The sequence below is a fragment of the Corythoichthys intestinalis genome, chromosome 9 (genome assembly GCF_030265065.1).
Source record: "Corythoichthys intestinalis isolate RoL2023-P3 chromosome 9, ASM3026506v1, whole genome shotgun sequence".
Classification (NCBI taxonomy): Eukaryota; Metazoa; Chordata; class Actinopteri; order Syngnathiformes; family Syngnathidae; genus Corythoichthys; species Corythoichthys intestinalis.
The window spans coordinates 13,735,056-13,747,552 of NC_080403.1; the positions used below are offsets into that span (position 1 = coordinate 13,735,056).

Consider the following 12,497-nt stretch of genomic DNA (forward strand, 5'->3'; position numbering starts at 1 on the left):
TTTAAAATACTTTTTTTCCAATGTTATATATATTTTTTCTTCACTATAATCTTTTCAATTTTTATGTAGATGTGTGTGCGAACTGCGAGAAGCTTGATTGCATGTACTTATATACTTTTGATAAGGTGATGGGTACAACACCTAACTTCACAAAGAGATATCTTCCAAACATTTTTGTGTTAGATGATATATATACATATTTTTTTCTCACTATTTTGCACACTATATAGCTCGTTTTGACCATAGTATGTGTAAAGGCCAAAAACACCTATGACCATACCTGCTGTTTGTGTTGAACTGTCAAACATAAAACTATTCAATCTTATTTTTTTCTATTGAATGTTTATCCTAACAAGTTGAATAAATATTATCAAGTTTCAAAACGGTTGGTCGAGCATGTTTGGTTGTCAATGGGACGTCAACATTACAAATTTTGAAAAAAGATTTTGGGATTTTTTTGTCTTTTTGGGTCCAAAATGTGGATTATAATTGGTCAGTGAAGAAAACAACAGTTTAGACATGAAGTTCAAGGTGTCCTGAAAAAAGGGACCCAATTTGGCCAGTGTAAACAATTTTTTCTTTGAAATATAAAGGCAACATCAAATGCATGCAAATTCGGCCAAAATAGGCTTAGGTGTTAAAGGGTTAAACAAACAAATGACGTCACAATGAAAAAAATGGCGTCTGTAAAAAAAGTCACGGATATCGACTTCATAACTATCGGTAAATTGTATTTTTTTTGTTACTGTCGCATTTTCCCCGATATGTTAGATGATAAATAATCAATACAAAGAAAAATTGAAAAAAAAAAAAGCATTTAAAAGGGTAAATATATGAAAAAGAAAATCTCGACCACTCCTTGATGTCTACGATTTCTGCATCGCGGCCCTTGTTATATAACCATGTTTTACCCATAAAATCCCCAAAAAATCAAGCTGTGGCCATTCACAGCTGTGTCTTGACACTCGGTGATACATGCGATATAGAGTTTTTGGATCGAAAAAAGGTAAGTACGCAATAATATCTCGTTACAGTCATGGCGTCTGTAATTCTGCACTTGCGTGCTCTCACCTCCAGATAGGGTTTTGCTGTTTATAAAAACCTTAAAAAAAATTTTTTTTAAATGGCCTTCAGCTCAAAATTTTTCTTCTCCCAGAAAATGGAGATTTTAAGCTTTCCAATGATGTATCACACGTGCATATCGGACAATTTTGAAAGTTGGACAAATTGGCTGTCTCAGATCGGAACTTCAAGTTTTGTTTTTTGTTTTTTTGGGGGGGGCGCTACTTCGCGGTTTTTCCACTTACCGCGGCGGATTCCGGTCCCCCATTAACCGCGAAAAACGAGGGATCACTACATCCTTGTGTGTAGTCTGGAGGAGGAGCGTTCTTTTCTGTTTTCATGACTGGAGGCAGGTGGTAGATGGTAATGCTGCAGGTGCATGTCTTCCTATACTTAGTATGCCAAGGGAAAGGATGTAACTCACAATCCCTGGAGAAACGTGTGCAGATGACCTAGAAAAAGGAGCGAAATCACACCCACGCATAGGATGTGCGCACATGACTTCAATCCGCCGTACACATTGTTGCTTGCGCATCAAGTGACGTAAATACATTGCAATTGGACAGGTTCGGCCGGGAGGTCCACGTGAGTTATATTTTTGGATGCTGTTAAAGGAGACGTCCTCGGGTTAATGTTATGAAAAAAGTGTGTATGACGTCCTCGCGCCCATTCACAGCTCCGTCAACTCACTGCGCATGCGTGAGCAAACAGGCGGTAAACCCACGGCGATAAATTCCCATACACAATTTATTACCTCGCCGCAGATGAGCATGTATTTTTTTTCTTTTTAAATTGTGATTTGACCTTTGCATCGTCTCGACAATAGAAATACAGTATGGCATTCGTGTAAGGATTGGGAAGGCGAAGGAAAGAAGCGTGGTGGGAGAGGAGGGGGCGGCTGGGGGCTCCATCAACATTCCCAACAATCATTTTGATTGGAGTCGTCGCCGTGCGTGCGATAGGCGGGCCGAAAAAAAAGCGCTCTTCACATCCCTCATCGAACGGGATTAGGGCCGGGGGGAGGTAAAACACATGCAGGGGTACGACGGCGGACTGGGCTGAAGACAGGACGACGCGAGACAGAGCGATCCATCTCGTGCGGAGATATTCCAGAGTTGGAGGACACTTTGACTTCTCTGGTAAGGATGCCAACGACTAGCTTTAACTGCACGTCATATTTGAAACGTGACATTGGAACGCACACTTATTTATTTATTTAATTATTTATTTATTTATTTATTTATTTATTGAAATTGTATTTAGGATATGACTTTTCCTCTGTTCCAATGTCCTCATTGTTGATTGCATGAACACAGTATTTCAGTCTTCCAGTGAGCCAAGGTTTGACATGGGATCGTTTGCAAATTATCAATCAAAAAACGTTCAAAAAAGTATCCGGTTGTGTATTGAAATTAGACCCGTTTTGAGGTACGAGCCATTTTTGACCGATTTTTAATTTTTATTTATTTTTTGCTTTGATAAACGCCTTATTTGGTGCACTCAACTCACTTCCAAATAAGCAACAGTTTGGCAGACAGTAAACAATACTTTAAAAATGAAGTTTTATTAATTGCCACTACTAGTTGAGGTTTACTGTCAAAATTTACATAAAAATAAGAGAATAGCGTGTTAATTTTACACAACTACGGGGCATAAATGTCATGGTGTTATGAACATTCGAAGCCATGGAAATTTGAACACTAACAGTGGGGCAACATTTGTAGACAACCAATACAACAATACTCTCATGCATACCTTTATTTATTGTTCAAATAAAAAAGGACGGCTACTACTGCTGCTTACTTAGGGTTGTGACTGTGTCATTGTACATGTCTCTGTGTTAGACTGCCCACAGGTTGCCCTGGCGCAGACACCAGAAGGAGCTTACATTGTGCTACTGAAAGTTTTTGTGAAGTACAATGTTTTAGAGCGATATTTTTTCTGATTAATAACTCATTGCTAGAGGTGTAACAACAACAATTATCGCCAACTAATCGATTAGCAAATTAATCCACAACTATTTTAATAACCGATTAATCGTTCTTCACCTTAAATTTGTCTAAATTCTTGAAATTATAACATACATATAACTTCTCAATTGTAAATATCAGATTTCTTCATTAAATTTTTGTTAAGTCAAAGAAAGACATGAACAAAAATCAGCTTTAATTTGGAAAACAACAATTCAGATTTTTCCCAATCTTTGGACATCTTACTGTCTTAACTAGCTTTTTAATAAGTCTGCAGCAACTAATTGATTAAATTGATTAAAATCGATAATAAATTAATTGCCAACAAATTTGATAATCGATAAAGTTGTAGACTACAGTTAAGTGAGGAAGCTATAATACCATATTAATTTTGAAGGAAATAGTCACCCATTATGTCTTCATTGTTACTTACAACATGCTTAAAACAACTTCAAGGTAAATTGTAAAGGTAATTTTAAAAAGTGACAATTATCCGATTAATCGTTTAATTAATCGTACGATTAATTGATTAGGAAAATAACCGCTAGTTGCAGCCATTCTCATTGCAAACATTTTTTAATTATATCTTGGGGAAAAATGTTACGGATAATTACTAATTCCATCTTTTTCAATGGGGAATGTTGATTTCACATACTGTAAGGGTTATTAGATACAAGTGTGGTCACGTAAAAAAATTAAGCTCTTTTCTGAAAGTTGGCCTATGACTGTTGAATTTTGATCTCTGTTTGTTGATGTATGTGCCTTAGAATTGGCTGGTGACCAGAGGTGGATCGTAACGCGTTACATTTACTCCGTTACATTTACTCAATTAACTTTTTGAGGAAAATGTACTTCTAAGAATCGTTTTACTAAGTCATACTTTTTACTTTTACTTGAGTGGAATTGTGAAGACGAAACGCTACTCTTACTATGCTACTTTGGGCTACACTAGTTGCTACATTTTTCCTCTTCATTTTACATATTACATTTGACTTTTTTTTGCCAGCGATGCCAACAGTAGCTCTACCTGTTTCACCAATGAAATGTCGCAACAACAATCACATGACTCCATTATACTAATCAGACCCAAGCTTGCTGTTCTATGATCACTCCGGCCTGTTCAATCACGTGACGTCTATAAAGCACTGTAAAAAAAATAAGTATTTGACATTGAGCGCTTCCCTCAACATGACTCAAAAGCACAGATTATAAACTCTCTCCCACTTTTTATTTGGCTCCGATTGACCACAGAAAACTGGAAATATGATCCTTTTAATTTCATAATAGGAACTATGAACGATCGATTCCTTATTCAACTATTCAAACTAGGAATTATTTTCTCCACTAGAGGGCACTCATGCTCTCTGGACGAATGATGTTTCATTTTTGTATTTTTTTTCTCTCGCCCTGAATTCAATGTTTGTTTGTTTTTTGTATTTCCTTTGCTTAATGCGGTTATGTAATGGGTTTTTGTAAAGTATAATAATGCCAGTTCATATAGATAACTTTGTGCTGAGAAAAAAAATACCATTGTTTACAAAAAAAAATTAAACATCATAAACAATTGCAATGTTACTCATTACTTGAGTATTCTTATTACTAAATACTTTTTTACTTGTACTTGAGTACATTTTTGGATGACTACTTTTACTTGACTTGTGAAAAATAGCTTTTCATTAATGTTAATATTATGTTGGGTTACTTGGAACAAACAGAAAAGCATATTTAATTTGAATTTCAGAGAACAATGAGATTACTGTGTGCTGCATTAAAGCAGAGACAGATTTACAATTGTGAAACAAAATAACTGGTAAAGTCAATTTACTCAAACACTCCATCTAAAGCGAGAAGGTTTCTTATTTTTGGAAGCGCATGAAAGGACAGCACTGTCTTATGTTTATTGGTTCTTATAATGGCATTAAAAGCTAAATATTTCATGAGATGGTATTTGGTGTTAAACCTTTGAAAACCACTGCTCTGGTCTGCAATGAAAGCTTGGAAACTCACTAACACTTTCGCCTTCTGAAAGAAAAAAAAAAGCCACCTAATTAACCTCTGACACTTCCTCTCAAGGTGGAAAACTGTAGGTTGACTAGGTCACCCACCGCATTTCTGCGTAAGCCTTGCATTTAGAGACACTATAAAAGAGGCTGAAGTGTCCCCGATTAAGATATGATGACCCAACATGATTGCACTGTGAGTCAGATGTTGCTGGTGGCATAAAAAAAATAAGCTCTTACACTTTCGAACAAAGTACACTGACAGTACATAATTGTACTTTCAAAATTACCACAGCCTGTCACTAATGATTTTTTAATTTTCACACTTGACAACAGCAGGAAAATAAAGTCTACTGAGCTACATTATTTATATGAACACTGTCTTGTTGGCTGCTACACATTGTAGAACATTCTATAACATAATATCACTAAGAAGCAATAAAACAGTGATTACCCATCCACCATTTTAAAACAAATAATCAAAATTTCCACAGCATTTAAAGTATGAATTGAGGGAGTTTGCTGTAAGGTTAAAACAAATTTCACTGAATTGGTCCAAATGTTATTATTAATTTGCAAATTCGACATAATAATTACTGTAATTTGTTTCCTATAAGGCGCACATGAGTATAAGTCGTACCAATCAAATTTTACAAGTAAACACTATTTGTTTATATAAGCCGCACAAGACTATAAGCCGTAGGTTTCAAAGTGGGAGGGGAAGTAGCAGTTTATAGTTAAAAATGATCGTACAGTACAGGCCAAAAGTTTGACACACCTCATTCAATGCAAAACAAATGAAGGTCCCAATTTGATAAAGCAATAAATTCCACTAATCAACCCTGAAAAGGCACACCTGTGAAGTCAAAAAACATTTTAGGTGACTCCTTCTCATCAAGAGAATAGCAAGAGTATGCAAAATAGTAATCAGAGCAAAAGATGGCTACTTTGAAGATACTAGAATATAATACATGCTTACATGTTCACCTTTTTTTGGCTAGTACAGAATTCCACAAGTGTTCATTCATAGTTTTAAAGTGATCCTCTGATTTAAATACATGTAGGCTCTAATAAACCACAATTGTTCTCTTGTACTAAAATATGTTGTTAGAAACACATAAAATGTTAAATCAATGGCAATATTTTATAATATTTAGTCCATATTTTGACCGTTAGTTGGCGCCATGGTTTGCGGGCTCGCAGTGATGACGTAATTGGTATCTTTCCGAAGGTGTAGCGTGTTCAACTATTGCTTATTGCTGCCTAAACTCGCGAAGTAAAATGCCACGATGTGCTGCTTTTGGATGCAATTTCCAGTCAAATGGAAAAAAGGGGAGTGAAGTGAGTGGTCAAGGTGGAATTATTATTTTTAGTGAATAAATGTGCATAAGTGGAAGCTTCTCCCCGTTTTTGGTCCCTGTATGCATGTATCCTACCCACCACGCGTTACAATTGGCGCCCGAACATTTTTCCTGGATCCTCAGTCAAGTAAGGGTCCCATCGCGTCTGCAATAATGGTTTTGGATGTGTCCATTTATTTTTATCCGTCGGTCCCACAGCGGCTTTTCGGATCAGTCTATTTTGTGGAATCGACGGCCTAATCGCGGCTGCGATATTGCCATTGGGTTGGTCTAACTCCTGGATCTTCAAGTGAGTAAAAAACGCGGACTTGGATTAGTATTGCTATCTTTTTTTGTTGACTATTCTTCGTGGGAGTTTTCCCCAAATCATACTAAATAATTAAAGCACTATGGCACGCTACAGTGACGACAGTGACTCTGACGTGGACCTTACAACAATGTTGGAGTTCGTCAGGGAATGCGTGTTTGCGTACTGCTGAGCTCCCGAGTGAAGAGTGGTCAAGGTGGAAATATTATTTTTTGTGAATAAATGTGCATAAGTGGAAGCTTCTCCCCTTTCTGGTACTTTTATACACGTATCCTAGCTACCACGCTTTACAATGTCCAAGACCTGGATTACACAAGGTGTGCTCTTTGGCCTGTACTGTATGTAAAGCACACGACAGCTCTGGATGCTAACAATCTACATAATTATATTGGGAAAACGTTTGAAAATGCAATATGCTTACCTTGAATATCTGCTAATAAAACCGGAGTTCCCGAATCCCAACAGCATGCACTCTCGCTCCCAACCGGAGTTACTAATAGGACTCCCTCGCATCACCAGTTTTGCCCAACTTTTGTCTTATCAGGTATTTGCTGCACGCATTTTTCCCTGAAACTTGTCTTGTGAACGACCGACAGTGCTGTCCTGCTCTTCACTTTTCAGATCTGGTTCAAATAGGAAGGGTAGAACTGACGACATGTTGGGAAAGCTAACGAGTGACAAGCTGGAATTTCGGCATTCGGGGCCAGTGACGTCACGCACTGCGACGTAACAAGAATGGCGACCTATCACTTGAAATAATTTTACAAACTTTATTAAAACAAAAACATTAAGAAGGGTTTTATTATCAAATTATTATAACTCATACTAACATTTATGTTTTAAGAATTACTTGTCTTAAAAATAGAGGATCCCTTTAAGAATTACAATGTAAATAGTCATGAAAATAAATAAAACGCACGAATGAAAATATGAGCCCAAACTTTTGGCCTGTACTGTACGTCTTCTGCTAGATAAAATAATGTACAATAAACCTGTGTAAGAAATACCATCCATCCATTTTATATACCACTTACCCTCCTTTGGGTCACAGTTATGGCTGAACTGGTCACCAGCAGAGGTCGGTAGAGTAGCTAAAATTTTACTCAAGTAAGAGTAGCTAGTAAAGTTGTGAGCAATATTATGGATTTGATTTCCACTAAATAAAAGGTCTACACGTTCATGTTCAAATGCCAGGTTTTTGTGAAAAAATGAGACAAACATCATTCAAACATTTTCCACCATAAATGACACCAATTACTTTAACAACTCAGTGTGTTTTTAGGCAGTGTTGTGTTTGAGCCCAGCATACCTTTTCAAATACAGGTAGTCCCCGGGTTACGAACGAGTTCCATTGCTATGCTGACCCCGAATTTCCGCGTAAATTGGAATTAAACCTTTAAGTACCCCTAAATCTCAAAATAATAATCCAAAAAGTACAAAAGTATTGTATTTTGTTTAATGATGGAGGATACACTGCCTACTGGTGGCAGCGTTGGGTCTGGCAGGACTGTCCCCTTGTACGACTGAGGATCAGACTCAGACGTCTGACATGGATAAAGGATAGCTGCGCTCTGCTTTGGCCCACATCAGGCTGTAAGTTGTTTCAGCTAATATATGTTTGTGTTTGCATTTGTAATAATTTTAGAGCTACATTTTGTGGAGTTATGTGTGCGCGATTTGCTATTAGAATTGTAAATACACTAGCATTCATGGCATTTAAGATAGCGGATTTTTGTTAGGCAAATTAGACTAATTTAATCTACTAAATTTACATATTGATCATACTAGATGGACTTTTGAACACCAGTTGTTTTGTGTCAAGTGTTTTATTGTTAAAATGTGTGTCATTTTGAACATTAGGGTACATATGTGTGTTACAGCTTTACAAATTGTCTAAACTGAAAAGCTTCAAAAAGCACAATTGCCTTGTTTGCTGTCAGTAAAGCTTAACAACTTCACGTTTAGTAAGTACAGAACACATAATATTAATAAAGTAAAGTAAAAAATAAGATATTCTGAAGTGCAATAAGGTACTGTATATGCGACAAAAAACAAAAACAAAAAAAAAACAACTGGAGACAAAATGCGGGACGAGACTCCGGCGTCATAAAGTCAAAATCGCAAAAGGCGAGTATGTTGTAAAAGTAGTAAACACGCTGCAATGGCGTCAGACCTGCATGCTCTTGTAATCCTTCTCTCTGACCATTAATTAAATGATGATAACATAAAGGGTCCAGATGTTCAGATTTACAAATGGCCCCCACGGAGAACAAATTTGAACGACTTGTAGAACCAATGATATGAGATGAATTGAAATGAACAATTGTATTCTTGGTGCTGTCCATCTCGATCTATTGCTGATGATGATGGTACACACTGTGGAGGTTTAGCTCAGAGGTTACTTCGATGCTTTCCACCTTGGCAGGACCATGGGCTGGAGGTTCAAACCCAGGGTGCTGTCCTCCATTTTGTTGGTCTAGGTTTTGTTTTGTAATATAAATTTTTTGTTTCTTTTTCTCAGCAGTTTAAGTTCTGGTAATTGCATTATGAAGTCAATAAATTAAAAATATATGTATGCACAGTAAAATATAAATATATTAGGGCTGTCAAACGATTAAAATTTTTAATCGAGTTAATTACAGCTTTAAAATTAATTAATCGTAATTAATCGCAATTAATCGCAATTCAAACCATCGATAAAATATGCCATATTTTTCTGTAAATTATTGTTGGAATGGAAAGATAAGACAAGATGGATATATACATTGAACATACGGTACATAAGGACTGTATTTGTTTATTATAACAATAAATCAACAAGATGGCATTAACATTATTAACATTCTGTTAAAGTGATCCATGGATAGAAAGACTTGTAGTTCTTAAAAGATGAATATTAGTACAAGTTATAGAAATGTTATATTAAAACGCCTCTTAATGTTTTCGTTTTAATAAAATTTGTAAAATTTTCAATCAAAAAATGAACTAGTAGCCCTATTCTGTCCTCAATGTGTGTGAGTACACAAATTGACAGATAGCGAACATAAGTTCCAAAAAGAAATCAGACGGTGTGGCAAAGTTGCATGGGCTTTACTGAAGTCATCTCTTTTTGACAGGAGCACGTTTCTTGTATTTTTGTAAAACTGAAAATAACAAGGCAATGTGTCAATAACTTGCATAAATCACAAAATAACATAAAATGTACACACACGTGTCCATTTGAGCAGTAGCACTAGCCAATTAGCTCACAAGCATCTAACAATGTAACTGCTTTTCACCATATATGTAAACAAATTCAAATACACATCATCAATAACTATCTAATGCTCATGAATATAACTCACAAGCGATGCATGTATTAGACACAAACAGTGTGATGGGGCTATGAGAACTGCCACTGAATACTGGATGCGGACGTTAGCTGGTCTGAATAGCACTGTCTATTAGTGTGAGTTCGCGTCGACATATAATCACGTCAGAAAAGCGCGCCGAAACCCAAATAATCAGCTGCACTGAATCGCCAGCAGAGGGCGACATTACGCCGCATAACATATGCAAGTCACACCCAAGCGCCAGCAGAGGGCGGAAAAACTCCATAAAACACAATTAACAAGTTGGCCTTTCGCTGTACTGACATTTAAATCTGTCTGAGCGGGCCTAGTGCGTAATTGCCTAATTGCGTCAAATATTTTAACGTGATTAATTAAAAAAATTAATTGACGCCCGTTAACGCGATAATTTTGACAGCCCTAAAATATATATTAATACTATATCAAAATGAGTTAGCCTACTTAGCTACTCTTACTAAAACCCCCATCTTCAACTTTTCCCATACTACAGTGGTATGAAAAACCTTTTGAAATTTCTAACATTTCTGCATAATATCACCATCAAATGTGATCTGATCTTTTGTCAAAATCACACAGATGTAAATGCAGTGTCTGCTTTAACTAAATCCACCCAAACATTTATAGGTTTTCATATTTTAATCAGGATAGCATGCAAACAATGATGGGGGGAAAATAAGTAAATTAACCCGCTGCCTAAAGAGACTTAAAGAGCAATTGAAACCAATTTTAGTCTGGTGTGTGCCCAATCACTGATGAGTGGTTTAAAGCTGCCCTGCCCACTATAAGACACACTTCTGGTAAGAGTTGTCTTGATGAGAAGCATTGTCTGCTGTGCATCATGGCCCGGTTAAAAGAGCTGTCTGAAGACCTGCGATCAAAGATTGATGATTTGTATAAAGCTGGGAAAGGATACAAAACCTTCTCTAAAAGTTTCTATGTTCATCAATCGGCAGTCAGAGAAGTTGTCTTCAAATGAAGAGAGTTTGGCACTGTTGCTTCTCTCCCAAGGAGTGGCCGTTCACCAAAGATGATGCGAAGAGTTCAGCGCAGAATACTCAGAGAGGTAAAAAAGAACCCTAGAGTGTCTGCTAAAGACTTACACAAATCACTGGCACAGTCCAATATCTCTAGTCACACATCAACTATATGTAAAACCATGGCCAAGAATGGCGTTCATAGGAGGACTCCACGGAGGAAGCCACTGCTGTCTAAAAAAATATTGTTGCTTGTTAAATGTTTGCAAAAAGGCACTTGGACACTCAACAGAAGTTTTGGCAAAATATTTTGTGGACTGATGAAACCAAAGTTGAATTGTTTTGGAGTAACACATAACGTCATGTGTGGAGGAAAAATGGAACAGCTCACCAACATCAACACCTCATCCCCACCATGAAGCATGGTGGAGGGATCATCATGATTTGGGGCTGTTTTGCTTCCTCGGGGCCTGGACAACTTGCAGTCATTAATGGAAGAATGAATTCAAAAGTTTGTCAGGATGTTTTGCAGGAAAACCTGAGGCCGTCTGTCGGACAGCTGAAGCTAAAAAGAGGATGGATGCTGCAACAAGACAATGATCCCATAACACAGAAGTAAATCAACATCAGAATGGTTGCAGATTATCAAAATACACGTTCTAGAGTGGCCAAGTAAAAGTCCAGACTTGAACCCCATTGAGATTCTGTGGCATGACCTAAAGACAGCGATTTATGCCATACATCCCAGGAGTCTGACTGAACTACAGCAGTTTTATAGAGAAGAATGGGCCAAGATTAGTTCTGATCGATGTGCCAGACTGATCTGCAGCTACTGACCACGTCTGGTTGAAGTTATTGCTGGCAAAGAGGGGGCCCACAAAATATTAAATGTGATGGTTCACTTATTTATTTTTGCATACTATCCTCATTAAAATATGAAAACCTCTAATTGTTTAGGTGGTTTTAGTTCAAGCAAATAGGCCTACTGTTTTTTATCTGTGATTTTGACCAGATCACATTTGATGGTAATTTTATCCAGAAATGTGAGAAATTCCAAAAGGTTCAGATACTTTTTCATATCACTGTAGCTACCCATCACTAACCCCACTAACCCTTGATTGAGAAGGCGCAGGAGGCTGTGTGGGCTTTGATTTGTTTGGATTAGAAAGACATTTACCAAAAAAAAAAAAAAAATCTTAAAATAACAGACAGGTGATAAGTGAAGAGAGTGATCTGATGTGGGGTTGCTTCTTCTTACTCCATCTCACGCCGATATTTTGTTACTGTTTATATTTCCTCTACTGTAAAATGTGAGGTCAATTTGTTCAACTTTAACCAGGTTTTTAAATGAAATGAAATGAAATGAAATGCAGTACATGATACTGAATTGAAAGATCATTCTATTCACCATATTGGTGTATACAATTTTGTTTTGGATTAGTTTTGTTCCATTAGATTCTCAAGCACTATGCT

The 12,497-nt window shown here is 36.9% G+C and overlaps 1 protein-coding gene across 3 annotated transcripts in view; it reads left to right on the plus strand.

Moving 5' to 3' along the window:
- Positions 1–1,505: 1,505 nt before the first annotated feature.
- LOC130921426 (sodium-coupled neutral amino acid transporter 3-like) overlaps positions 1,506–12,497 on the plus strand; it is a 91,232-nt gene continuing 80,240 nt past the window's right edge. Inside the window, exon 1 of one of the 3 annotated variants that reach the window (XM_057845306.1) lies at positions 1,506–2,201. The gene's annotated coding sequence lies outside the window, so the exon portion shown is untranslated. The remainder of the gene's footprint in view (positions 2,202–12,497) is intronic. The other 2 variants (XM_057845305.1, XM_057845307.1) reach the window with 2 other exon arrangements.